Here is a 25,529-nt window from a genome sequence, read left to right on the forward strand (position 1 = left end):
GTGGCAGCCATTTCAGCCCTGGGAAAAAGCCTCTGATTATCCACACGATCAATGCCTCTCATCATCTTATACACCTCTATCAGGTCACCTCTCATCCTCTGTTGCTCCAAGGAGAAAAGGCTGAGTTCACTCAAACTGTTTTCATAAGGTATGCTCTCCAATCCAGGTAACATCCTTGTAAATCTCCTCTGCACCCTTTCTATGGCTTCCACATCCTTCCTGTAGTGAGGCAACCAGAACTGAGCACAGTACTCCAAATGGGGTCTGACCAGTGTCCTATATAGCTGCAACTTAACTGCGCTCTGACCAATGCCTTATAAAGTCTCAGTATTGCATCCTTACTTTTGTATTCTAGTCCTCTCAAAATGAATGTTAACATTGCATTTACCTTCCTCACCACTGACTCAACCTGCAAGTTAACCTTTGGGGAATCCTGCATGAAGACTCCCAAATCCCTTTGCACCTCAGAATTCTGAATTTTCTCTCCATTTAGAAAATAGTCCATACCGTTATTCCTTCTACCAAAGTGTATAACCATGCATTTTCCTACACTACATTCTACCTGCCACTTCTTTGCACATTCTCTAATCTGTCTCAGTCCTTCTGCAGACACCCTGCTTCCTCAACACTACACGCCACTCCACCTATTTTCCTTTCATTGTTAAACTTGGCTACAAAGCTATAAATTCCACCATTCAAATCACTGACATATAACATGAAAAGAAGTGATCCTATCACCGACACCTGCGGCACACCACAATTCACCAGTAGCCAACCAGAAAAGGCCTCTTTTATCCCACTCTTTGCCTGTCAGCAATCTTCTGGCCATGCTAGTATCTTTCCTGTAATACCATGGGCTCATTAAGTAGCCACGTGAGGCACCTTGTAAAAGCCTTCTGAAAATGCACGTATACAACACCCACTGACTCTCCTTTGTCTATCCTGCCTGTTATTTCCTCAACAAATTCCAACATATTTGCCAGGCAAGAGTATCCCTTTAGAAAATCATCCTGACTTTGGCTTATTTTATCGTGTACCTCCAAGTACAGTACCCCTAAACCTCATCCTTAATAACAGACTCCAACATCTTTCCAACCACTGAATTCAGGCTAACTGACCCATAACTTCCTTTCTTCTGTCTCCCTCCTTAAATAGTGGACATTTGCAGTTTTCCAGTCCTCTGGAAGCACTTCAGAATCCAGTGAGTCTTGAAAGATCATTATGAATGCCTCCACAATCTCTTTCCTACCTTTTGCAAAACCCTTGGGTATAGTCCACCTGGTCTATACTTACTGTCACGCAAGTGAGAAACTGTTAGAAAATTCAGCAGTCTAATGAACAAGGAGGCAATTAAAAGAGAGAGAGGACTCTAACTTGGTTTTGATAACACTTTTAATTGTGACCTTGAGAGAGAGAGTACAGCGCCAGCTGAGACACGAGCTGGTAAGTCACTATGGTAACAGCTCAGAGCGGTTGAGTTAACGGATGGCTGGAATTTAGAATGGATTATAAAAAGTTGAGGCTGTTGGTCTGATAACGGCAGAGGAGACATGACACAGGAGAATTGCGGAAGCTACCCAAGAAACCACTGGTGGAGTTTAAGACCACCACGAGGGTGGAGGCCACGGACCCGTGATTACCAGAGCGGGTAAGAGCTTGCCTGTGGGGGGTCTGCTGGTGGTGAACCCATGCCGTGGGTTAGTAGACCGTTCCCTAGAAGGGGCTCTGTCCATCTGTGTCTGTGTGGGGTTCACACAAAGTGACTCTAAAGACTTTGGAAGCAAGAACAACTAAAGCTGTCAACTTAAACATCAACTCAATTAACTCTCTCTCTCTCTCCATCAATTCAACTCGATGCAACACAAAGTGAACTGAACTGCTTAAACTTACCTGATACCGTAAGACTGATACCTACCTCCAGGACTATTATCTTTGTAGCCACACACACACTTACAGAGAGATATATATATAAAAATAGTTTATAACCTGTATCGTATTAACCGGTTTTAATGATATTAATTCGTAGTAGTAATAAATATAGTCTTAATTAATAGTAAACCAGACTCCAGGTGTGTTCCATTTCTGCTGGTCCTTTACAACTTGTCACGGGATTCGTGACATTACCTTCAGACATTTTAGCTTGTCAAGCACCTTTTGCTTCCACCAAGATGTAACACTGAGCGTCAAAGGAAGTCATTCCTGCCTGTGGCCATCAAACTTTACAACTCCTCCCTCGGAGTGTCAGACACCCTGAGCCAATAGGCTGGTCCTGGACTTATTTCCACTTGGCATGATTAACTTATTATTTAATTATTTATGGTTTTATATCGCTATATTTCTACACTATTCTTGGTTGGTGTGGCTGTAACGAAACCCAATTTCCCTCGGGATCAATAAAATACGTCTGTCTGTCTATAATACCAATGACACTCACTTTTGCCTCCTGATGCCCTCACATTTCTGGCATTCACTAGGGTCTTCTGCAGTGAAGACTGACGTAAAGTACTTATACAGTTCATCCACCACTTCTTTGTCCCCCATTACTACTCTCCAGCATCACAGTTTAATTTCTTTATCTTTTTCATCTTGATTCCACTTTTCACTTTCAAGCCTTCATTGCTTTTTTATGACTCTTCCTAATCTCTTTCCTCAAAACATGTATCCACAACAGTCTGCCATTTAGGTTTTTCAATTCCATAATGTGGAAGAACATTTTTTGTAACAAGTTTTAGTCACTAAATGACATAAAAAGAACATTTATTCAGTATTATCAAACAGCTGTACTCAAGTTATTTGCTATTATATGAATAGGAGAAGCAAAAGCAGAAGGCAGCCATTTGGCCTGTACCAATGGTTCACTGCCATTGCAATTATTGCTGTTTACATCTCCTTGTGCTTGTTTTGGGGATCGCTGCAGGAGCTCTACGGTGCAATCTGCAGCCTCGAAGCCACTCACCCCGATGATTTCATTGTTGCTGGTGACTTCAATCATGCCAATTTAACAACAGTCCTGCCAAAGTTCTATCAGCACATTAACTTCACAACCAGAGGAGAGAATATATTGGACCTGGTTTATATCAACATTCGTGGAACCTACAACACTGTCCTCATCTTGGATACTCAGACCACAGATCCATTTTGCTAACCCCTGCATACAGATGTCTGGTTAAACAAGTCAAACCAGTTCACAGGACCTGGCCAGGAGGTGTCATCTCAGTTCTGCAGAACTGCTTCGAGGCGGCTAGCTGCGATTATCACATCAATATTGATGACTATGCGAGATCAGAGACTGGCTACATAGGAAAGTGCGTTGAGGACATTAAGATAATTAAACACTACACTGCCAGGGCAAACCAGAACAATGGCTGACTGCAGAAGCTTGTGCAATGTTTAGGGATCAGGATCCTGCCTTTAGATCAGGGGGACAGGACAACTCAAAGCACTGCAAGAGCCGAGCTCTCCCATGTCATTAAGGTAGCAAAGCCTAAGTATGCACAGAAAATCCACAGACACCTTTGTGACAGCAGGGACATTCAGCAAGATGTATACACCATAGATGATTACGTCCACCCTGTGCATCAATGACAGCAAATGCTTCCCTTCCTGATGGGCTGAATGCTTTCTATGAGTTTGCAGCAGCATTTCAAGCTCCATTGTGTTGAGCACTGGTAAAAACTCCCCCCCCCCCCCCCCTCACAGGGTTTTGAGCGCAGTCTGCTGCTGACTCATGACTGCACTGCCAAATTCAGCTTAAACGACACCAGGTTTGCTGATGATACTGCCGTGGTTAGGCTCATTAGCTAAAATGATGAGTTGGCATACCAAGTGGTACAGAGGCTTGACAAACGGTGCAAGAACAACAACCTGAGTCAAAAGAAATGATTGTGGGCTTCAGGAAGACACAGATCGACCACTATCCATTGCACATCACTGGCTCTGCAATGGAATTCCTTGATGTGCACATAATGGATGATCTAACCTGGATTCCACAACACCTCCTCACTAGTCACAGCATGATCTACACTTTGAGAAGATTTAGGCACGCAAGGCTCCCTAAACCCATTCTAACAACTTTCAACGGGAATACCATCGAGTGTGTCCTGTCTGGCTGCATCATTGTGTAGTACAGAAGCTGCAAGACTCTGGTTGTACAGAATATAGCAAAGAACAACCTGATGTTTGGACAATCTAAACGTCAGGCCAGGTTTCAGGTCTGGAGGCAAGGGTCGAGTTGGTTCTGCTCACTGCTTTGCGACATTTGCTCTGCTCTCCAATGCACTGAGGCTGAGGGTGTACTCCAGCTGCTCTAAGCTTCGTGTCTGCGAGCTTCATGATGTTGTGCTCCAGTGTGTGATGAACTCAGGTTGAGGCAGTGAGCCTGCTCTGGGCTTTGTGTCTATGGACTCACTTTCACTCTGAATGCTGTTGCTTGCTTTTATTGTTTGTAATGATTTTTCGACACTAACTGCACATCCCTTGATTCCTTTTACAAAAATCTACTCATCTGTCTTGAATGCATCAGTGATGGGCTTCCACAGCTACTTGGACTGAGAATTCCAAATTCCTGCTACTTTTTGGATGAAGCGATTTCTTCCAGTTCTGTTCCGAATAGCCAATCCCTCGAATCTTTGAGCCTAGGTCCTAGGCACTACAGCTAAGGGGAACATCAGCTTTTCATTTACACCATCAACTCCATAAAAATTGTGTATGTTCCATTGAGTTGACCTTCTATTCTTTGAGACTCTAGACCTGGTCTACTTCTCATCTTAGGACAATCATCCCCAAAAACAGGAATCAATCTGGTGAACTTTTCTCAAGACATTCCCTTCATCATAAGGACATCATTCCTTAGACGATGACGAGACTTATTCAAAATAGTTCAAATGTAGCCTTATATAATTACAATAAGATATCTTGATATGCATGCTATGTGTGGAACACAATACAAATTATTGGAATAGTGAAATATGTTGAATAAACCACATCAATTAAGTTAACTTGTATGTGCACTGCAAATTATCCACTTCATAAACCTCATTGTTGTTAAAGCTAATGCTCTGTTAAGTTGAACTCTAGTTTCATAATCAAAATTGTTTAATGTGGGGACATTGAAACGCTTCACAATTATAGTAATGCTATAAATGGAATATAGAGGCAGAAAAATGCCACTGTGATGTCAGCGGTTTCCCTCTCCACACGTTGCCTGATCTTCCCAGTATTATCAGCATTTTTTTTGTTTCAGGCCTCTAATATTGCAGTTTTTGTTTTTTGATTATACAAGTTTGTATACATTTTTGTAAACTTTATTTTGGTAGAGTAATTTGTCAATATGGTTATTTTCAGTGCCCCAGTATTGGTTGCTCTGCAGGACAGTGCTTTCCTGTTTTGACAGACATTCTGGATGACTAAATATTAAACTTTGATTTTAGTGGTCAAAAGACTTAACTTTATATAATGCTCTTTCCATTAACACCAGATATTTTTAACAATTTACTGTTACAATTTAACAGTTAAATACTATGTTAGTAATATTTATGATGACTAATTCTCATGCTTAGATGAATGTGATCAGTTCAACGAGGGAAGCTAATCCATGGGCCATGTCAAAATGTTAGATCAATCTAGTATTGGTCTGGAATGATTTCACCAGTAATGAGAAACTTGATCACTAATAAATAAATTAGAACTGCACTAATCAACACACACAATGTTGGAGGAACTCAGCAGGTTAGGCATCTATGGAAATGAATAAACACTGAGGTTTTGGACTGACACCCTTCATCAGGGGGGTGATGCCAGAATAAAGTAAGGGGGGGGGAAAGGGAAATGAGTACAAAGATAGATGGTGACAAGTGGCTAGGAGTAGAGGGATGCAGTAGGAACCTGGGAGAGGAGGAGGGAACAGGTGGAAAAGGTAAAGGAGAGGAGGGTGGACCATCAGAAACGGGGAAGGAGTTGACAGACAAATGAGGAAAAGAGGCAAGAAGGGAGCCAGAATGGGGAATTGAAGGAAGATAAATGGGGAAAATTACCAGAAGTTGGAGAAATCTGGTTGGAAGATACCTAGACAGAATATGAGGTGCTGCTCCTCCAACCTGACAGTGACCTCATCTTGGCAGAAGAGGCAGCCATGAACCAACAAGCCAGAATGAGGATGGGGATTGGAATTGAAATGTTTAACCACAATGGTTGTGTCTTTAACCCTAAATGTAAGCAAAATGCTGTTAAAACTCAGATCAGATTAACTTCCTGTTTCAGGTCAAGGATGCTAAAATTAACTAAGTTGCAGGGAGGGCGAGGCCAGTGTTGTCGTCTGGCCTGAAATATTAACTTTGGTTCAATTTCTACAAATGCTGCACTGATCAGTTGAATGTCTGCAACATTTTCAGTTTTTATTTTAGATTTCCAGCACAGCACATAGAATAGTACACCACAATACAGGCCCCTCATCCCACAATGTGTGCTAACCTACTCCAATATCAATCCCACAACACTCATTGTACCACAAATGGGAAATAAACTGAAGAGGAACTAAACTGACTGTATAAGAATCTCATACTGCTTCTAGTGGTCAGCCATAGATACCTAGAACCTAGCTGACACAGTAGCTCAGCAGTTAGCATAGTTGCTTTACAGCACAGCATCACTGACTGGGGCTTGGCTCCCGCTGCTGTATGTTAGGAGTTTGCATGTTCTTCCCATGAGAGCATAGGGTTCTTCTGGGTACTCCACATTTTAAGACTTGGGTTAAGATTAGTGAATTGTGGGCTTGCCAAGTTGGTGTTCGAAGCATGGCAACTCTTGCAGGTTGCCCCTAATAAAATCCTCAGACTGTGATTGTCGTTGATGCAGAATGACACACTTCACTGTATCTTTCGATGTACACATGACAAATAAAGCTATTTTCTTTTAAACCGGCTTAAGTGGATTGGAAAAAGCTTGTGAATTTTCTGAGAACTCATCTAGTGCAAGGCCAGCTCACCACAGCAGTATAAATATACATGCATGTTATAAACACCAGAAATTTTGCAATGCTGGAAATCCAAAGCAGTACACACACGCACGTACACAAAATGCTAGAGGAACTCAGCGGGTCAGGAAGCATCTATGGAAATGAATAAACAAAGTTTTGAGCTGAGACCCTTCTTCAGGATTGGAAAGGAAGGGGAAAAGATGCCAGAATAAAAATGTGGAGGGATTGGGAGGAGGACAGAAGGTGATAGGTGAAGACAGATGGGTCAGAACAGTCAAGGGCTGGAGAAGAAGGAATCTGAGAGGAGAGAGGGAAGGAGGAAGGGAGCCAGCAAGAGGTGAAATGCTGGTGAGAAGAGGGCAGAGTGGGGAATGTGGAGAATGGAAGAGGGAAGGGTGAGGGACTTTTTTTAAACTGGAAGGAGAAATCAATATTCATGCCATCAGCATGGAAGTTACCTAAATGGAAAAAGGTGCTGCTCCTCCACCGAGAGTGGCCTTATCCTCCACAGAGGAGGCCATGGCTGATGTGTCAGAATGGGAATTGGAATTAAAATGCTTGACCACCAGAAAGTTCCACTTTTGACAGGTGGACAGGAGGTGCTCGACAAAGAGGTCCCCCAATTTATGACAGGTCTCACCTATGTAGAGGAGGCCCCTTTGAGAGCACCAGACACAATAAACAACCCCAGCAGATTTGCAGGTGATGCATTGCCTCACCTAGGACTGTTTGAGGCCCTGAATGGAGGTGAAAGAGGAGGTGAACGGTATGCTGTTTTATCATAATAAAAAACCAAGTACAAAAATCAGGTTTTCTGCTGCAAGATGAAATTGACAAGGATGGGAACAACAAACAAGTTGAGCCGTAAACCTGGTAATTTTATATTTTATATACAGTACTACCAAACGCAAAGATAACTGCACCCATAGGTTAATTGTGCTTCACAATTTTCTTTAATAATCTAATAGCAATCCACGTTGGCAACATTTGAGTATCATAACATGTGCAGACTACCTAAAGAATCTTTTGCATGGATTAGTCAAATGGTGTCCAAGTACCAGGCTGTTACTTTGGTACAGACTTGTAGATTCCACAGGGTGATGTAACTACATTCAAATACACTTTCAACAGCATTCATTAAATTGAGAAAACATGAACCCGCAGCAAACTTCCTGCTTCTACTCCCACTCCAACTCCCCTCCCCCTCAATCTTACCAACACTGGAGCCATCAATTGCTCCCACTAGCAGTTCCTGAAGGACCAGAAATTGTTCCATTTGGCTCATTGCTCAAAACTACGTGATAGAATTATTCAAATCCCCAAATTCTCATTCTCCATCAACAGTGACATTTTAACTACAAGGCTCAAATTGCTGCACATTTCCAAATACAAATTGTGCCAACAAATTCTAAAACATGGCGTAATTAAAATTTTGAAAATATCAAAAGTTTGAATATAAAAAGTTACAGTATTTATCACAAATCTTGATTACTTACAATTTTTCAGTACACTGCTCCTTTATGTAATAGAATTATGCTTTCAATAGCTTCCACCTACAAAAGAAAAAAATTAGCAAAATTGTAGAATAAATGAACCTTAAAGTTTAGTTATAAAACTAAATCAGTGCTAAATTAAGGTCATATTTTCCACACCTGCCAATATATACACTTTTCCATAAGGCAGGCGAAATAAAAAGTAATCTTTTCCAATATGTACTAATACAAATAAATACAATGCATGTTTGAACAAAAAGCAAAAAATTAAACCAAATTCTTCAGTCTCACAAGCTTCATTAAGTACCAATACAAAGGACATTGATTAGAACTTGACACTTGTGCAATAAACTGCACATTTGGTATATTTTTCCAACATACACTGCATTATTTCAGAAACAAAGATAATATTTCACAAAATTTTGATGCAACATGCCATTATTAACTCTCAGATTGAATCTTAGAACTGTATCAAATTAGTACATGTTCATTCCAGATTCACATTTATCACGCATACATCAAAACAATGAAGTGTTATTTGCGGTAACAACCAACACATCCAAAAGTGGTCCTTCTACAGTCAATACTCTGCATAAAAGCTCTTCAATTGGAAAGGAAACTTGCATCACAAAATATTGGCTTCCCACTTCCCTCTACAATGCTACCTGACTCACTGAGCTCCTCCAGCTTCTTGTTTGTTGATCCAGATTCCAGCATCTGCAGCCTCATGTCTTCATCACTACAACTTTAATCCTTGTTTGCAACAAAATCTGGTGAACTTACATTCAATAGCTCCAAAATGCCTGTGCTTTTGGTTATTCACAAAACAACCTGGTTTATGTAATGCAGATGTGCAATATAAAAGGAAGCCTCCTTTGGGATGGGACACAACTCGGGCAGATCTTTTAAGTTGTATATTTACAAGATTCCTTGGGATAATAGCCACTTCAACCTGCCCCAACAAATCAAACCCACACATCACCAATTTATCAATCTGCTAACTCTATCCTGGTCATCACTTCATCTGTCCACACTCATGGTCCTGCTCGTCAACTCTATTTCTCCTGCCAATCTACTCTAAAGCCCTGCCTCAAAACTAATTTTGACTGAACTCTTCAAGAGTGTTGAGTATGAATGAAATACCTTACATTGAGCAAGGTCAATTGATTAGCAATTGAGATAATGCAAATTCTCAGTAACAGCCCATATCCAAAATGTGGAATGGCATATCACATGGTGACTGAATAACATCTCTGCAAACACTGGTGTTTTTTTTCCTTGTTCTTTCAGTCTTTTTAGAGTAAATAATCTCAAATTAGCATGAAAAGTTGCATGATCTTATTCTCAACTTCAATGCTCTTGCAGCTGTAAACTCTCATACTATAGGATGTTACATTTATTCAGGTAAAAGGATTGGAAGCAAAAAAAAAGTGAATGACATTTTAAGACACAAGGGGACACCAACTTGATAAATTTTGTAAAATGTATCTTTAAAATACAGATTTACTTACAACTATTTATACCTTTGAAATTTCAGTTACTGGGGGACTTCCGGTAAGATGGCGATTGCTTAGCTGCTCCGAACTTTTGTTCCGTTACGGTCGCTATCTTTGCACTAAATGTCTCCATTTCTTAAACCTTAATTAGGAACTTTTTCGGTATCTCTTACTTGCCTGTGAACACATCTAACTTACAATGTCTAGCAAGAGTTCTAAATCCGGGAGAAAGGAAGCTACGGCTCTCTCAGACGAAACCCGGGCTGCCCTCGGACAGCTCCGAGACGAAATTTTAAAGGAATTCAAAACCGCTTTCAAACAGTTGGAAGACAAACTGGATCGGATCAACGATAAAGTGGACAAACATGCTGAACACTTATCTCGCATCGATTCGACTTCTGAAGATTTAGAAAGCCGTGTTCGATACTTGGAGACTCTCTGTTCCAGCTGAGAGGGAAAATTTAACAAACTCCTTTCCAAAATGGTGGATCTCGAAAATCGCAGCAGACGCTGCAATCTTAGAATTCTTGGATTACCAGAGGCCACCGAACAGGGATCAACAGTGAAGTTTATCACCAAGTTTCTCTGTGAGATATTCGGGAAAGATTTGCTTCTAAACCCGCCCGAGCTCGAACGGGCACACAGAGTTTACATTCCCCCCGGAATTCTGGGCTCCCGCCCGCGACCAGTAATTTTGTGCTTCCATCAATACCAGGTAAAACACAGTTTGATTGTGGAGGCACGTCGCAGAGGATCTTTTTCTTTCCAGGATACAACCATTCGCTTTGTGGAAGATTTTGCACCCCAGACCTTAAAGATGCGCGCTGAGTTTAAAGGCGCAATGAAAGTGCTTTTTGATCGTGGTTTTAAACCCTCTCTTCGTACTCCTGCTGATCTACGAATCAAGCTTAATACTGGAAAATACAAGTGGTTTAGATCAGCGAAGGAAGCTGAAGCATTTGTGGCAAGTCTTCCGGCTATCCAGTCATCTTCGGAACCCGATCGGACCTCCTAAAACGGTGGATAAGTACTTCTCGTAGTAAAATTACTTTTTCTGGTCTCAGACTTTACGTGAATCATTCAGACATTATTCATTGAAACTCTAAGGGCTGTTGACAATCTCTCCCTGGATTTGGTGTGTGTGTAATCTATTTTATTCTTGTATAACTTTATCTACAGAGTTCTACAACTGACTCTAACTTGTTTTGGAGGTTTGAAGTCGTTAGTGAAGGCCTCCCTGTTTGTTGGTTCACAGTTTAATTGCTGATGTATTTTTCCTTTTTTAAATATCCATTTATTTATTTATTTTATTTTCTTCACCCTTTTTTCTAATCTCTGAATTTTTTTTCTCTCCTCTCTGTAAATGGTTGATAAATACTCGTCTTGAATTTATAATTTTCCCTTTCTTCTCCTTTTTTTCCTTTCTCTTACTTTATTCTTCTATAATTTTTCGCGGGTAGGTTAGTTTTGGTTTTCTCCCGATTTTCTTTGTATTAAGTTTTATATTTTTGCAGAAGGTGTTCTAATCTGTAGTTATGCTTCCTAGTGCGTAAACTAGTTACTATTTGCTATAGTATTTATACGGAACTGCTGTTAATGACACAGATCTGGAAGTTGTATTTGGGTTAATTTTTTTGGTAGAGCTAGCTACTTGTTTTGGTAACCGTCTAGTTTTGGGTTGTGTGGGTGGGGTGGGTTTTCCAGTTCCAACATCACTCATTGTATTTATTGTTTCTCTTTATTGCTCAGGACATGTATATGTTTTGATTTTACGAATCTATGTTTACATCTCTGCTCCCAGACTGCTACTGTACTGCTTGACTTTTTATATGCCTGCTGCCTTTTATGCATTAGTAATTGATAATGGCTAGTGCTCTTAAATTCGTGAGCTGGAATGTAAAGGGATTGAATCACCCTGTTAAAAGGAGGAAGGTATTCTCACATATCAAACAACTCAAAGCTGACATTGCTTTCCTTCAAGAAACTCATATTCGTTGTGTTGATAACTCCCGGCTTCTGTCAAAGTGGGCGGGTCAGCATTTTCATTCATCCTTTGCCGCTAAAGCTAGGGGAGTCTCCATTCTTATTAACTCAATTATTCCTTTTGAACTCCATAATAAAACTTCTGATACAAATGGCCGTTTTATTATTGTTTCTGGTAAACTATACAACACTAAAGTTGCACTAGCAAACCTGTATGCCCCCAACTTTGATGATGTTAACTTTTTTGAACGTTTTTTTTCCTCACTACCAGACTTAAACTCATACTCTCTTATACTGGGTGGTGACTTCAACTGTTGGTTGGATCCTAATCTGGATCGATCGTCCTCTGTTACCAGATCACCTACTAAATCTGCCTTAGCTATCCAATCGTTTCTCTCTAATTTTGGTATCTCTGATATATGGCGTTTCCTTCATCCTACAGAGAGAGATTATTCTTTTTTCTCACATGTTCACCATACCTTCACTAGAATTGACTATTTCTTACTCGATAACCAACTTATTCCATTTGCCCACTCTTGTGACTATCAGAGTATACTGATTTCTGACCATGCCCCAATTACTCTCTCTCTCTGAACTTTCCTGGTCTCCCTCAGAGGAATAAACACTGGCGGTTCGATTCAACTTTATTATCAGATGATGATTTTTAAAAATTCATTAAGGATCAGATAACCTTTTATTTTAACACTAATACATCACCTGAAGAGCCATCCCAGATTGTCTGGGATGCCATGAAAGCATATCTGAGGGGTCAAATAATCTCTGAACCAGCAAATCTCAACAGAAGATCCCATGCAGATCGACTAGACCTCATTAACCAGATTAAAGAATTGGATCAAATATATGCCCAAACTAAGAACCCTGAATTATACAAGAAGCGCATTGAACTCCAAACTAAATTTAACCTTCTGTCCACTCAATCTGTCGAACGCCAACTTCTCGAAAGCAAGAGTCGCTTTTACATTCATGGGGATAAGTCTGGTAAATTCCTAGCCAATCAGCTGAGGCGTTCCAAAGCCAAACAACATATTACAAAGATCCGGAAGGAGAACGGAGACTTTATATCGGATCATTTAGTAATTAATGACGCATTTAAAAATTTCTATTCTCTGCTTTATTCCTCTGATTCTCTGAATGACAATATCTCTGTTGATCAATTTTTACAGAATCTGAATATCCCCTCACTTTCATCTGATTTCAAAGCCAAACTCAATGCGCCTATATCATCAGAAGAAATATCTTTTGCAATTTCTACACTGTCCTCAGGGAAATCTCCTGGACCTGATGGGTTCCTTGTAGAATTTTATAAATCATTCTCTTCACTTCTTTCTCCTCAGTTACTTTAAGTATTATCTGACTCGTTTAATTACGGCAAATTGCCACCCTCTTTCAATGAGGCATCTATTATTCTTCTTTTAAAAAAGGGCAAAGACCCAACAGAGTGTTCCTCGTATAGGCCAATCTCTCTGCTCAATGTTGATGTAAAGATCTTAGCTAAAGTTTTGGCTCATAGATTAGAAACCGTTATTCCCTCCATTATCTCTGATGACCAAACAGGCTTTATTAAAAACTGTCTCCCTTTTTTCAAGCATCCGGCATTTATTCAATATCTTATACTCACCTCCAACTGGGATTCCTGAATGTGTTATTTCCCTCGATGCCGAGAAAGCATTTGACCGTAAAGAGTGGAACTACCTTTTTGCAGTCTTAGAAAAATTTGACCTCGGCCAAAGTTTCATCTCCTGGATCCAATTGCTGTACCTGTGTCCTACTGCTTCTGTTTTAACTAATTTTCAGAAATCCCAAGTATTTAATCTCAAACGTGGCACCCGTCAGGGATGCCCCTGAAGTCCCTTTCTCTTTGACTTGGCTATAGAACCTCTGGCGATAGCATTTCGAAACTGTCCTGAATTGACCGGGATTTGGAGAGGGGGTGTTGAGCATAAAGTTTCTCTTTATGCTGATGACTTATTACTCTTTCTCTCAAATCCGTCTACGTCCTTACCTCTAATGTTTTCACTTCTTGACCAGTTTAGCCAGATCTCTGGCTATAAACTTAATTTACATAAGAGTGAACTTTTCCCAATTAATAAAGAAGCACAAGAACTAACATTTCGTGATCTCCCTTTTAAAGTAGTCCATAATCAATTTACTTATCTTGGAATTACAGTCACAAGGAAGTTTAAAGATCTCTTTCGTGAAAACTTTGCCAATCTTTCATATGCTATAAAACAGAATCTGGTACAATGGTCACCTCTATTTATGTCTTTGGTAGGTCGTATTAATGTTGTTAAAATGTATGTTCTCCCCAAATTTTTATACTTATTTCAATCTATCCCAATTTTTATTCCTAAATCTTTTTTTGATTCCTTAGACTCTATTATTTTGTCATATTTGTGGCAGAATAAGCATTCTAGAATTAATAAAATACATCTCCAAAAATCTAAAAAAGAGGGTGGCATGGCTTTACCTAACTTTCGCTTATATTATTGGGCAGCTAATATACGTTGCGCTACCTTTTCGTCTTTCTTCCACGGCCAACCCAAATGCCCTAACTGGGTGGCAATGGAGTTGAGCTCCACTAAAGAATTATCTATCTCTGCACTTCTTGGCTCTGCACTCCCTAGTAGTCTGCCCAGATCAATAGCTAATCCTCTGGTTAGACACACTTTGCGTATATGGGCTCAGTTCAGGAAATGCTATGGCTTCCAGGGGTTTTCCGTTTCTAGCCCTGTCGCACATAATCACCTTTTTTTACCTACTACGTACAATTCAGCATTCCATGTTTGGTATAGGAAGGGCATTAGACATTTTGAAGATCTTTTCATTGATAATCGCTTCGCCTCTTTTCAGCAGCTCTCTGTTAAATTCAATCTGCCTAACGCTCATTTTTTCAGATATCTCCAAATCCGACACTTTATTGCTCCTTTAATTGCTAACTTTCCTGAAATGCCTGCGAAAAATGCTATGGACCTATTTCTTTCCATCAATCCACTAGGTAAAGGTTTAATATCAATTATCCGAGATAAACTAGCAGCCTTACGACGGGCCCCTGTGGATAAAATTAAAATGGCCTGGGAGCAGGATTTAAATATCTCCTTATCCGAGGAGAGCTGGGACTCAGTTCTCAAATCGGTTAACTCAACCTCTCTTTGTGCTCGCCATTGCCTTTTACAGTTTAAGATTGTTCATAGAGCCCATATGTCTAAATCTAAACTATCTCGATTCTACCCTAGCATTAGTCCGCTCTGTGATAAATGCAGGAGGGGCGTGGCCTCTCTCATCCATATGTACTGGTTCTGTCCTAGTTTGGAGAAATTCTGGAAAGATGTCTTCACTACGTTATCGTGTATTCTGAATCAGCACCTAGAACCAAACCCCTTAATTGCTCTGTTCGGTTTTTGGGGCGAGACAGACTTATGTCTGGGTCCGACCAAATGCCGAATATTATCCTTTGCCTCTCTCCTGGCTAGACGCTTGATCCTCCTTAGATGGAGAGATGTTGCCCCGCCCACTCATGCGCAATGGCTTAACGACATTATGGCCTGCTTGGACCTCGAAAAAATTCATTATTCAGTTCTGAATTCGGAGCTAAAGTTCCATAAGGTCTGGGGACCTTTTATCGAGTACTTTCATAACCTTCCTCTTGACTAGGGTTTTTTTTTTTCTTTTTCTTTTCAGTCCCTTGCTTTCAGCTCCCTTTTTTTTGGTAGTAGGCATTATTATCCTCTGTTGCTAAGTGTATTCACAGTCTGGGAGTTTGACTGTTCTGACTTATACTCTCTATATTGTGTTGTGGTTGATCTGGAGTTGCTGTTGTTTTTTCTTGTGTTGTGGGGCTTGGGGAGGATACTAAGCTTACTTGTCTTTAATTTAGGTGCTTTTTTGTTAATTCTCTTCCTTTGTAGCATATTGTTATTATATGCTTAATTTTGCACTGTATTAATGTTCCTCATTGGGATTTGGGGTTTTTAATTTGTAAAATGTTTCGAAAAACTAATAAAAAACTAATTAAAAAAAAGAAAGAAATTTCAGTTACTGGGAACCAGGTTCAGGGCAGTTGTTACCCCTTGTCAACCATTAGGCTTTTGAAGCAACTGTTCCCCCACCCCATCTCATGCTTTCGATATTTATTGCTTATTATTATGTTTTTTTCATTTTGTATTTGCAGTTTGTTGTCTTTTGCACATTAATTGTACATCCTATTGGGTGCTGCCTTTCATTGACTCTATTGTGTTTCTTGCATTTACTGTGAATGCCCATGAGAAAATGAATCTCAGGTTGTACGTGGTGACTCAAGTACTTTTGACAATAGATAGATAGATAGATAGATACTTTATTCATCCCCATGGGGAAATTCAACTTTTTTTTTCCAATGTCCCTTACACTTGTTGTAGCAAAACTAATTACATACAATACTTAACTCAGTAAAAAATATGATATACATCTAAATCACTATCTCAAAAAGCATTATTAATAGCTTTTAATAAGTTCTTAAGTCCTGGTGGTAGAATTGTAAAGCCTAATGGCATTGGGGAGTATTGACCTCTTCATCCTGTCTGAGGAGCATTGCATCGATAGTAACCTGTCGCTGAAACTGCTTCTCTGTCTCTGGATGGTGCTATGTAGAGGATGTTCAGAATTATCCATAATTGACCGTAGCCTACTCAGCGCCCTTCGCTCAGCTACCGATGTTAAACTCTCCAGTACTTTGCCCACGACAGAGCCCGCCTTCCTTACCAGCTTATTAAGACGTGAGGCGTCCCTCTTCTTAATGCTTCCTCCCCAACACGCCACCACAAAGAAGAGGGCGCTCTCCACAACTGACCTATAGAACATCTTCAGCATCTCACTACAGACATTGAATGACGCCAACCTTCTAAGGAAGTACAGTCGACTCTGTGCCTTCCTGCACAAGGCATCTGTGTTGGCAGTCCAGTCTAGCTTCTCGTCTAACTGTACTCCCAGATACTTGTAGGTCTTAACCTGCTCCACACATTCTCCATTAATGATCACTGGCTCCATATGAGGCCTAGATCTCCTAAAGTCCACCACCATCTCCTTGGTCTTGGTGATATTGAGACGCAGGTAGTTTGAGTTGCACCATATCACAAAGTCCTGTATCAGTTTCCTATACTCCTCCTCCTGTCCATTCCTGACACACCCCACTATGGCCGTGTCATCAGCGAACTTCTGCACATGACAGGACTCCGAGTTATATTGGAAGTCTGATGTGTACAGGGTGAACAGGACCGGAGAGAGTACGGTTCCCTGCGGTGCTCCTGTGCTGCTGACCACCGTGTCAGACCTACAGTCTCCCAACCGCACATACTGAGGTCTATCTGTCAAGTAGTCCACTATCCAATCCACCATGTGAGAGTCTACTCCCATCTCCGTAAGTTTGTGCCTTAAGATCTTGGGCTGGATGGTGTTAAAGGCACTAGAGAAGTCAAGGAATGTAATCCTCACAGCACAACTGACCCCATCTAGGTGAGAGAGTGATTTGTGCAGCAAATACGTGATAGCATCCTCCACTCCCACCTTCTCCTTATACGCAAACTGAAGAGGATCCTGGGCGTGCCTGGTTTGTGGCCTCAGATTCTGTATTATCAGCCGCTCCATGGTCTTCATCACGTGCGACGTCAAGGCAACAGGTCTGAAGTCATTCAACTCCTTTGGTTGTGGTTTCTTCGGTACCCGGGACAATACAGGATGTTTTCCACTGTCTGGGTACTCTTCTCTGCTCCAGGCTCATGTTGAAGATGCGCTGCAGTGGTTCTCCCAGCTCAGTCGCACAGGCCCTCAGTAATCGTGGGGAAACTCCATCCGGTCCAGCCGCCTTGCTGGTACAGATCTTCCTCAGTTGACCTTCCACCTGTGCAGCCGTAATCCTGGGCGTGGGCAAGGTCTCCTGTGAGTGGTTATTTTCCTGTGAGGGAAGTAAGCCTGGTGTGGATTTCTGCGGTGAGGATGAGATTGAGCTGTCGAACCTGTTGAAGAAGTTGTTCAGCTGGTTCGCTTTCTCCACATCTCCACTTATGTTCGCCCCCCGCTTTGCACCGCATCCGGTGATGATCTTCATCCCATCCCACACCTCCTTCATGCTTTTTTTCTGCAGCTTTTGTTCTAGCTTCCTCCTATACTGCTCCTTTGCCCCCCTTATCTGTACTCTGAGTTCCTTCTGAACTCTTTTAAGCTCCAACCGATCACCATCTTTAAAGGCCCTCTTCTTCTGGTTTAGGAGGCCTTTGATGTGACTAGTGATCCAGGGCTTATTATTGGGATAGCAGCGAACAGTTCTAACAGGGACAACTGCATCCACACAAAAGTTAATATAGTCCGTTGTGCATTCAGTGACCTCCTCAACGCCCCCACAGAGCCCCCCTTGCAGTACATCCCAGTTAGTATTTACTTTGATAAATTTGATACAATAAATTTACTTTGACCATTGAAACAATGATATAGATGTTTAAAAAAAGACACTTCAAACAATTTGACTAAGTAAATCATAACTGAGAAAGAGGACGGCAATTTAAAAGTTGTGGAGCACCACAGCACAGAAACAGCCCATTCTGCCTAGTCCCATTAACCCACACATGGAATATAGCTCTCCATACCCCTCTCAGTTGTGAACTTATCCAAATTTCTCTTAAATTTCAAAATACACCATTTGCACTGGCAGCTCGTTCCAGTCTCACCACACTCTTGAGTGAAAGAGTTCCCACTCATGTTCCCCTTAAATATGTCACCTTTCACCCTTAAACTTTATTCTTCCCTTTAAAATATTCATATCAAGTCACCTTTGGACCCTAACCTCAAATATTAGACATGAGATTTTCTTCAAATATGCCCTTTGTTAATTGTAAAGATAGATCAAGCCTAAATTAGCTGGACTGTCATAAAGGCTTACAAGGTCAGAATACTGTGTTTTGATACACATTTCTGCAACTACCACTTGCAGGACCTAATAACCTATTTGTGCAACATGTTTGATAGTCTCAGTAAAATTAACTTCTGTGGACTATTTCACTACATGTATAAAAATATTTGACAAAATAACTTAATTTAGGAATATCTAGGTGCTATATGGCAATATGACCACATTCACAAAAGTGACTTCTTTAGTCCTGAAGGTTAATATAATACAAGAACTGTGCATAGCTTTATATAAAAAAAGGGGAATATTTTCTGCTGAGGCAAATAAATTTCAGTTCAATTGAGTACAAGATGTATTTATATTGGACTTCCTGCGAGGATCAAGATTGGCAACTTGCTGAAAGATCCTATTGGTAGTGGCGGTGAGTTTGCATTGAGAAACTATTTCATGCGTTTTGAAAAGTTCTGGCTCTCAACAAAGAATTCACCCAATTGTTTGATTAGCATTTGAAATACATGCATATTTTATCTCTCATAAACTTATCCTGCTCCTTCTCACTGAAAGAAAAAATTTATCAAAGTAGTCATATATTACATGAGGATTATAGAATTTCAATTTTTGCTTTTGGCCTGATTACTTCTTCCTTCCACGAATTCAGAGCCCAACCAACCATCTTACTAAAGCTGAAATAAACCAGATTCTAGATGCCCAAAATACAAAAATGCTACAGTCGCTCTTAACATAATGTTATGCAGTGTATGTATTGCTGGGTGTGATATGCGGGTGACGGTATCAAGGACACACCCTTACCGCTGCAATGCTCTAAATTTGCACAACAGACTATTTTCCCTTCTGACATCACTCATGACAATACTTCATCCTGCCTGCCTCGTAACAACTTAGTCCATCTATTAAACCCTTTGTGACATTCCTTTCCTAGTCAGACAAAAGATACTAAATTACCTTTGCATTCATTCCATAAACTCCACTGAAACCTTGGTGTGTACATCATATCCCGAAAAGCAGAATAGGTCAATAAAGTGGTTAAAAAGATGCATGAGATTCTTTACTCTATGCTTCAGCTAAAAGAGTAGGAGGGAGGATGTTATGCTATTAATGTATACTATGCTACATAGGTCAAGTATTAAGTACAGCAGTGAGATTATTGGAAAAATGTGACTGCTCTGAGAGACTACATAATGGATTTATGTGAACGCTTCCAGAAATTCAATATTTTGACAAGACTAAACAATGTATGTCTCCGTCCATTAGAAAAGAGTAAATTAAATCAAACCATGTAAAGTTACTGAAGAGATAGGGTTCTTTTTCTCTCAAAAATTAGGGAACATAGATGGAAGCTAATTAATAAAATGATTAGAAAGATGATTAAAAAAAGCATTCTTCCACTCAGAGGGTAGTATGTTTCTGGAACTCATGGCTGACAGGGTAGCAGAGGCAGAAACCATTATTACATTTAAAAGATACTTGGATGTCTACTTGAAAAGGCATAATCTGCAGGATTAGAGTTTGAGTGGGATTACATTCTTCTCCTATCAAAGCTGATAATGTGCTTTATAGTAACCTGTATTATGTTTTCAAATTATCCCATTCTACAACTCTTCATAAGCTGCCAAAGAAAAGCACTTTCTTTACAACCCAATGATCCTGCATTTGCTCAATGTGAGTAAACCATGGGGTCCAATTTGACTAAACATACTATATAATACTGTTTTGTTTTTACTACTCAAATTGAGATCTGTCTATAAAGTGTTTTTCAAGACCTTGTGCCTCAAAGACTATACAGACAAGGTACTTTTAAAATGTAGGTACTATTTTAATGCACCTATCTACCATGTTCATTTATTTTTGATTTGCTACTCAAATATGCTTTTAGGAAAAGACTTTGAATAAAGAAAACTTTTTGCAAACAAATAGGTTGAAATCAGTGTGAGAAACACAAACAGCACATACAAACTGACTTAGTGCGCATGCTTGCTCCATGTTTTAGAGTCATAGCAGCCAACTCTTCCAACCAAACCAGCAGATTGTTTTCTCAGCCACTGAAGCCACAACCCTACGCTGTACCAGCCAAAGCTGTTGGCTTTAACCCACAGCTCTTAACAGATTAAAAGAGATTTTTTAAAAATCTTTAAAAAAACAAATTAGCACAAAAAGTCACAGGAAAACATTTAAAATTAGTTTAAAGTTTAAATCAAAAAAAAAGCAAGTTTAAAGTACGTTCTAATCCAAGTTCATATATGCCACCATATACATTCCTGAAATTCATTTTCTGCAAGGCATACTCAACATATCTACAGAATAGTAACTATAACACGATTAATGAAAGATCAACTAAAGTGCAAAAGACAATAAACTGTGAAAATGCAAATATAAATAAATAGCAATAAACGAGAACATGAGATAACAAGATAAAGCATCCTTAAAGTGAGTTAATTGTTTGTAGGAACATGTTAATGTAAGGGGCAAGTGAGTCTAGTTAACCTTTTGTTTAAGAGCCTGATGGTTGAGATGGGTAGTAACTGCTCTTGAACCTGCTGGTACGAGTCCTGAGGCTCTTGACAGCAGTGAAAAGAGAGCATGGCCTGGGTGGTAAAGATCTCTAATGATCAATGCTGCTTTCATACAACAGCCTTTCATGTGAATGTGCTGAATGGATGGGCTTTACCCATGATGTACTGGGCTGAATCCACTACCTTCTGTAGGATTTTCCATTCAATACCTAGCCATGATGCAGCCAGTCAATATACTCTCCACTACACAAAGTATGAGCATACCACAAACTTACCAAACCGACATGCCGCACAGATCCCTCTCCATGTTAATGGATAGAGTCACTGAACCTGTGACTGGCCTATCCTGGAACAGGTTCATCAGATAGATTTCTGCTGGAAAGTTACTAAGGTTTGTGATCCTCAACTGGAGCAAGTTACCATGTAACCCGAAACCTCATCCCTTAATAGACTAACATTAATCGTACTTAAATTTTTGATGCTTGGACATTACATGAATAGGAAAGGTATAGAATGAGATGGGCCAAATGTAGGCAGCATATGGTGGGACATGCCTTCTCATTATTGCCATCAGGGAGGTGGTACAGGAGCCTGATGTTACATACTCAATGTTTTAGAAATAGTTTCTTTCTTCTGTCAACAAATTTCTGAATGGTCCATTAACCCATGAACACTTCCACACTATTCTTCTTTTGCATTATTTTATTTCCTGTTTTAACTTATAATAGTTTTTTAATGTCTTGCACTGTGCTGCTGCAACAAAACAACAAATTTCATTACTTATGTTAGTGATAATAAACCAGTGATACTGATTTCGATTCTGACTACTGGATGCTTGCTGCCCACTTATACTAGATCACAAACCCTTAAGCTGTTAACTCACAGTATACAAGAATATTTTTTCAGTTCTTCAACAGTAACATGACACATTGTAGCAATACCCTTTGAATAAGTCTCAACTTCCAAGACTACTTCTGTCAAAATCTTCAGATGGCACACCTTTAGAGCATTAAATCATTATGTGAGTATGACAGTAATGAATTCAGTGAAGGCTTATTATCCTAATAAATCAGGACAAACTCCTGTGCTCTTAAATGGAAGAAAAATTGCAGTTAAATATTTCTATAAATATGAAAAAACATATTTTCAATGGTGGTACCACTCAACATACTAATCTTTGAGTTGGAGTATGTTGTTCAGTTGCTTCTCTCAAGAATCCAGCCTGTGAATTTCTCCAATTATATTAGAAAAGCTTGACTAGAGGGATTCAGTACCACAGCTGGGATAGACTGGTCTATTAGCCTCAAGTGCAATCAATCATTTTTTGGTTTCATACAAATAAAAAGTTTGTCTTCTGTGATGGTAGGGATCTTCACGAATGTGCAGAGATGGATCATCCACTCAATTCTTCAGGCTGAATATGATTGGAAATGCTTCAGCCTTGGCACTCATATACTGGTCTCAATTGGCTATGTCATTAAAACCACTGCAATTAGAAACTGGTCTGAGAGCTTATTAATAACAGCACAGTAGGAATTATTGAGGCACAGAGGAATGTATGTGGTAGAACAATGGGCTCTGGGAATACAGGTCCATACTTCATTGAAAGTGGCGTGCCAGGTAGATGGGGTCATAAAGAAAGCTTATGGCACATTGGCCTTCATAAATCAAAGCAAAGGAAATGGGATGTTAAGTTTAAGTTGTATAAGATTTTGGTGAGGCTTAATTTAGAGTATTGTGTGCAGCTTTGGTATCTGGTGGATAACCAGAAAAGATGTAAATAAAGTTGAAAGAGTATAGAGAAAATTTACAAGGATGCTGCGAGTCTGGAGGACCTGAGTTATAAGGAAAGATTGAATAGATTAGGACTTTATTCCTTAGAATATAGAAGACGGAGAGGAGATTTGATAGAGGTATACAAAATTATGAGGGGTATAGATAGAGTAAATGCAAGCAGGCTTTTCCCACTGGGACAACAACCAGAGGTCATGGGTTAAGGGTGAAAGGTGAAATGTTTAAGGGGAGCACTAGGGGCAAGTTCTTCACTCAGAGGGTCGTGAGAGTGTGGAACAAGCTGCCAGCACAAGTGGTGCATACAAGCTTGATTTCAACATTGAAAAGTTTGGATAGGTACATGGATAATAGGCATAGAGGCTATGTTTCTGGTGCATGTCGATGGGAGTAGGCAGCTTAAGTGGTTTCAGCATGGACTAGATGAGCCAAATGCCCTGTTTATGTGCTTTACTTTTCTATGTAGAATTTCAGTTGGTTATTGGTCATAGGTCATTTGGGCCACGGACAGATCAAAGTAGTCAATTGTAACAAGCTGGAAGATAACACCATTATTCAACTGATTCTGGCAACTCCACTGTTATGCTGAGAATGATCTGTTCCAGTCACAAAACAGTTTGGATCCATTACACTGTTTAACCTTGGAAGATTGTGTGTTCACACTCAATGACAATACAGAAACTTTCTCTAAATTCTCATGGTAGAATGCATTTTGACAGTTGCATTCCATTAGTTACTTTGAATTGATTTTGACCAGTTTCGTGTACTATACTCTACTTGAGCATACATTAGTTTTGATTTGCACTCATTAATACATAGTTAACAGTAAATACCAATTGGAAAATTTCAAAAATAATTCCTTGTTAAACCTAATCTAAAGATAATAGGAACAAACTAAAATGATGGGCTACAAAAGTTCCATCACATCACATTACATAATATCATAATTTATTTTGTTTAATGTTTCCAGCCATAGTAGTTAAAGCAAAATAAAACTGGTGTGAGATTACTGCTGCTACTAGTGAACAGCAACCAACTTTTGTGATTGATGTCACCGTGCATTTTCCGATTTCTTCAATAAGCAGCTGCAATGTTCACTTCAATGGAAGTAGCAATGAATGTCTGTTTTGGGGTAAACATTAACAGTGCCTTAATGCACATAATCTACACTAATCAAAGCATTCTCATGTTTTAGTGTCTGGATTCAAAGAATTCCAGCACATTGTGTAATGATTCACAAACCAAACTAAACCTTTCCACTGTATATATATAGATATATTATGTAAAGTTCTCAAAACCACATTGACTCAGCTGAAAACAATGTCATTCATGCTATATAAATAAAATTGAGTAACAAATGTTGTGTTATCATAGCATCATTGGAGCCGAAGGAATTTCAAATTTCAATAACATGCCAAATAAGAAAATTTGATTGTAACAATAAAAACACCTCTTTGCACATGAAAGTCACATTTTCTATTTCAACTGTTATGATGTTTCTCTGAAGAATATTTATTACCTACTATGGAGGGAGTTATGAGTTAGATTATATCTTTTAGGCAATGAACTGAAACACAAGTTTAAGATAGATTCAAGATTCAAAATTGTTTAATGTCATTTCCAGTAAGAAAGATCCGGCACAGCAAAAAAATAAAGACCACAATAATACTTTAAAAAATAATACATAAGATAGCTTATATACATGAATTGATTGTATGTCCATAAAGAGATAATAGCCACAGAAGTGCCTGCACTTAAGGTGACTGACAGGAAATGATAAAGTAGTGGTGATTGGGGTGTCGAGGGGTGGGTTAGTGGGTGGAGATGTTGATCAGCCTTAACTGCTTAGGGAAAACATAACTATTTTTGAGTCTGGTGGTCCTGGCGTGGATTCTATGTAGTTTCCTCCCTATGCGAGTGGGAGGAACAACCCATGAGCAGGGTGACTGCAATCCTTCTGTTACTCGCCCTTTTCTGGCAATTTGCAGTATATAAAGTACACTACAGATGCTGGGGTCAAAGCAACATGTACAACAAGCTGGAGGAACTCAGCAGGTCGGGCAGTGAACGAGCAGTCAACGTCAGAAAAATTGACTGCTCGTTTCCACAGATGCTGCCCGACCTGCTGAGTTCCTCCAGCTTGTTGCTATATATATGCCCTTGATGGAGGGTAGGCTGGTGCTGGTGAAGTATCGGGTAGTTTTAACTACTCGTAGAGCTTTCCTGTCCATCACTTTGAGGTTTCCATACCACGCAGTGATGCAGCTTGTTAGGATGCTCTCTACTGTGCATCTGTAGAATGATGAGAATATAAACGTGCATACTCCAACTTTCATTCATCAGAAAGTATAGGCATTGGTGAACTTT

General features: G+C 39.8%; 1 protein-coding gene across 3 annotated transcripts in view; it reads right to left on the reverse strand.

The window, feature by feature from the left end:
- Positions 1-25,529, reverse strand: part of LOC140734892 (ras-related protein Rap-1b) — a 69,140-nt gene that overhangs the window by 37,948 nt on the left and 5,663 nt on the right. For all 3 annotated transcript variants that reach the window (XM_073059552.1, XM_073059553.1, XM_073059551.1), the window contains exon 2: positions 8,470-8,526. The gene's annotated coding sequence lies outside the window, so the exon portion shown is untranslated. The remainder of the gene's footprint in view (positions 1-8,469; positions 8,527-25,529) is intronic.

This window comes from Hemitrygon akajei, chromosome 10, assembly GCF_048418815.1.
Source record: "Hemitrygon akajei chromosome 10, sHemAka1.3, whole genome shotgun sequence".
In the NCBI taxonomy this organism is placed as follows: Eukaryota; Metazoa; Chordata; class Chondrichthyes; order Myliobatiformes; family Dasyatidae; genus Hemitrygon; species Hemitrygon akajei.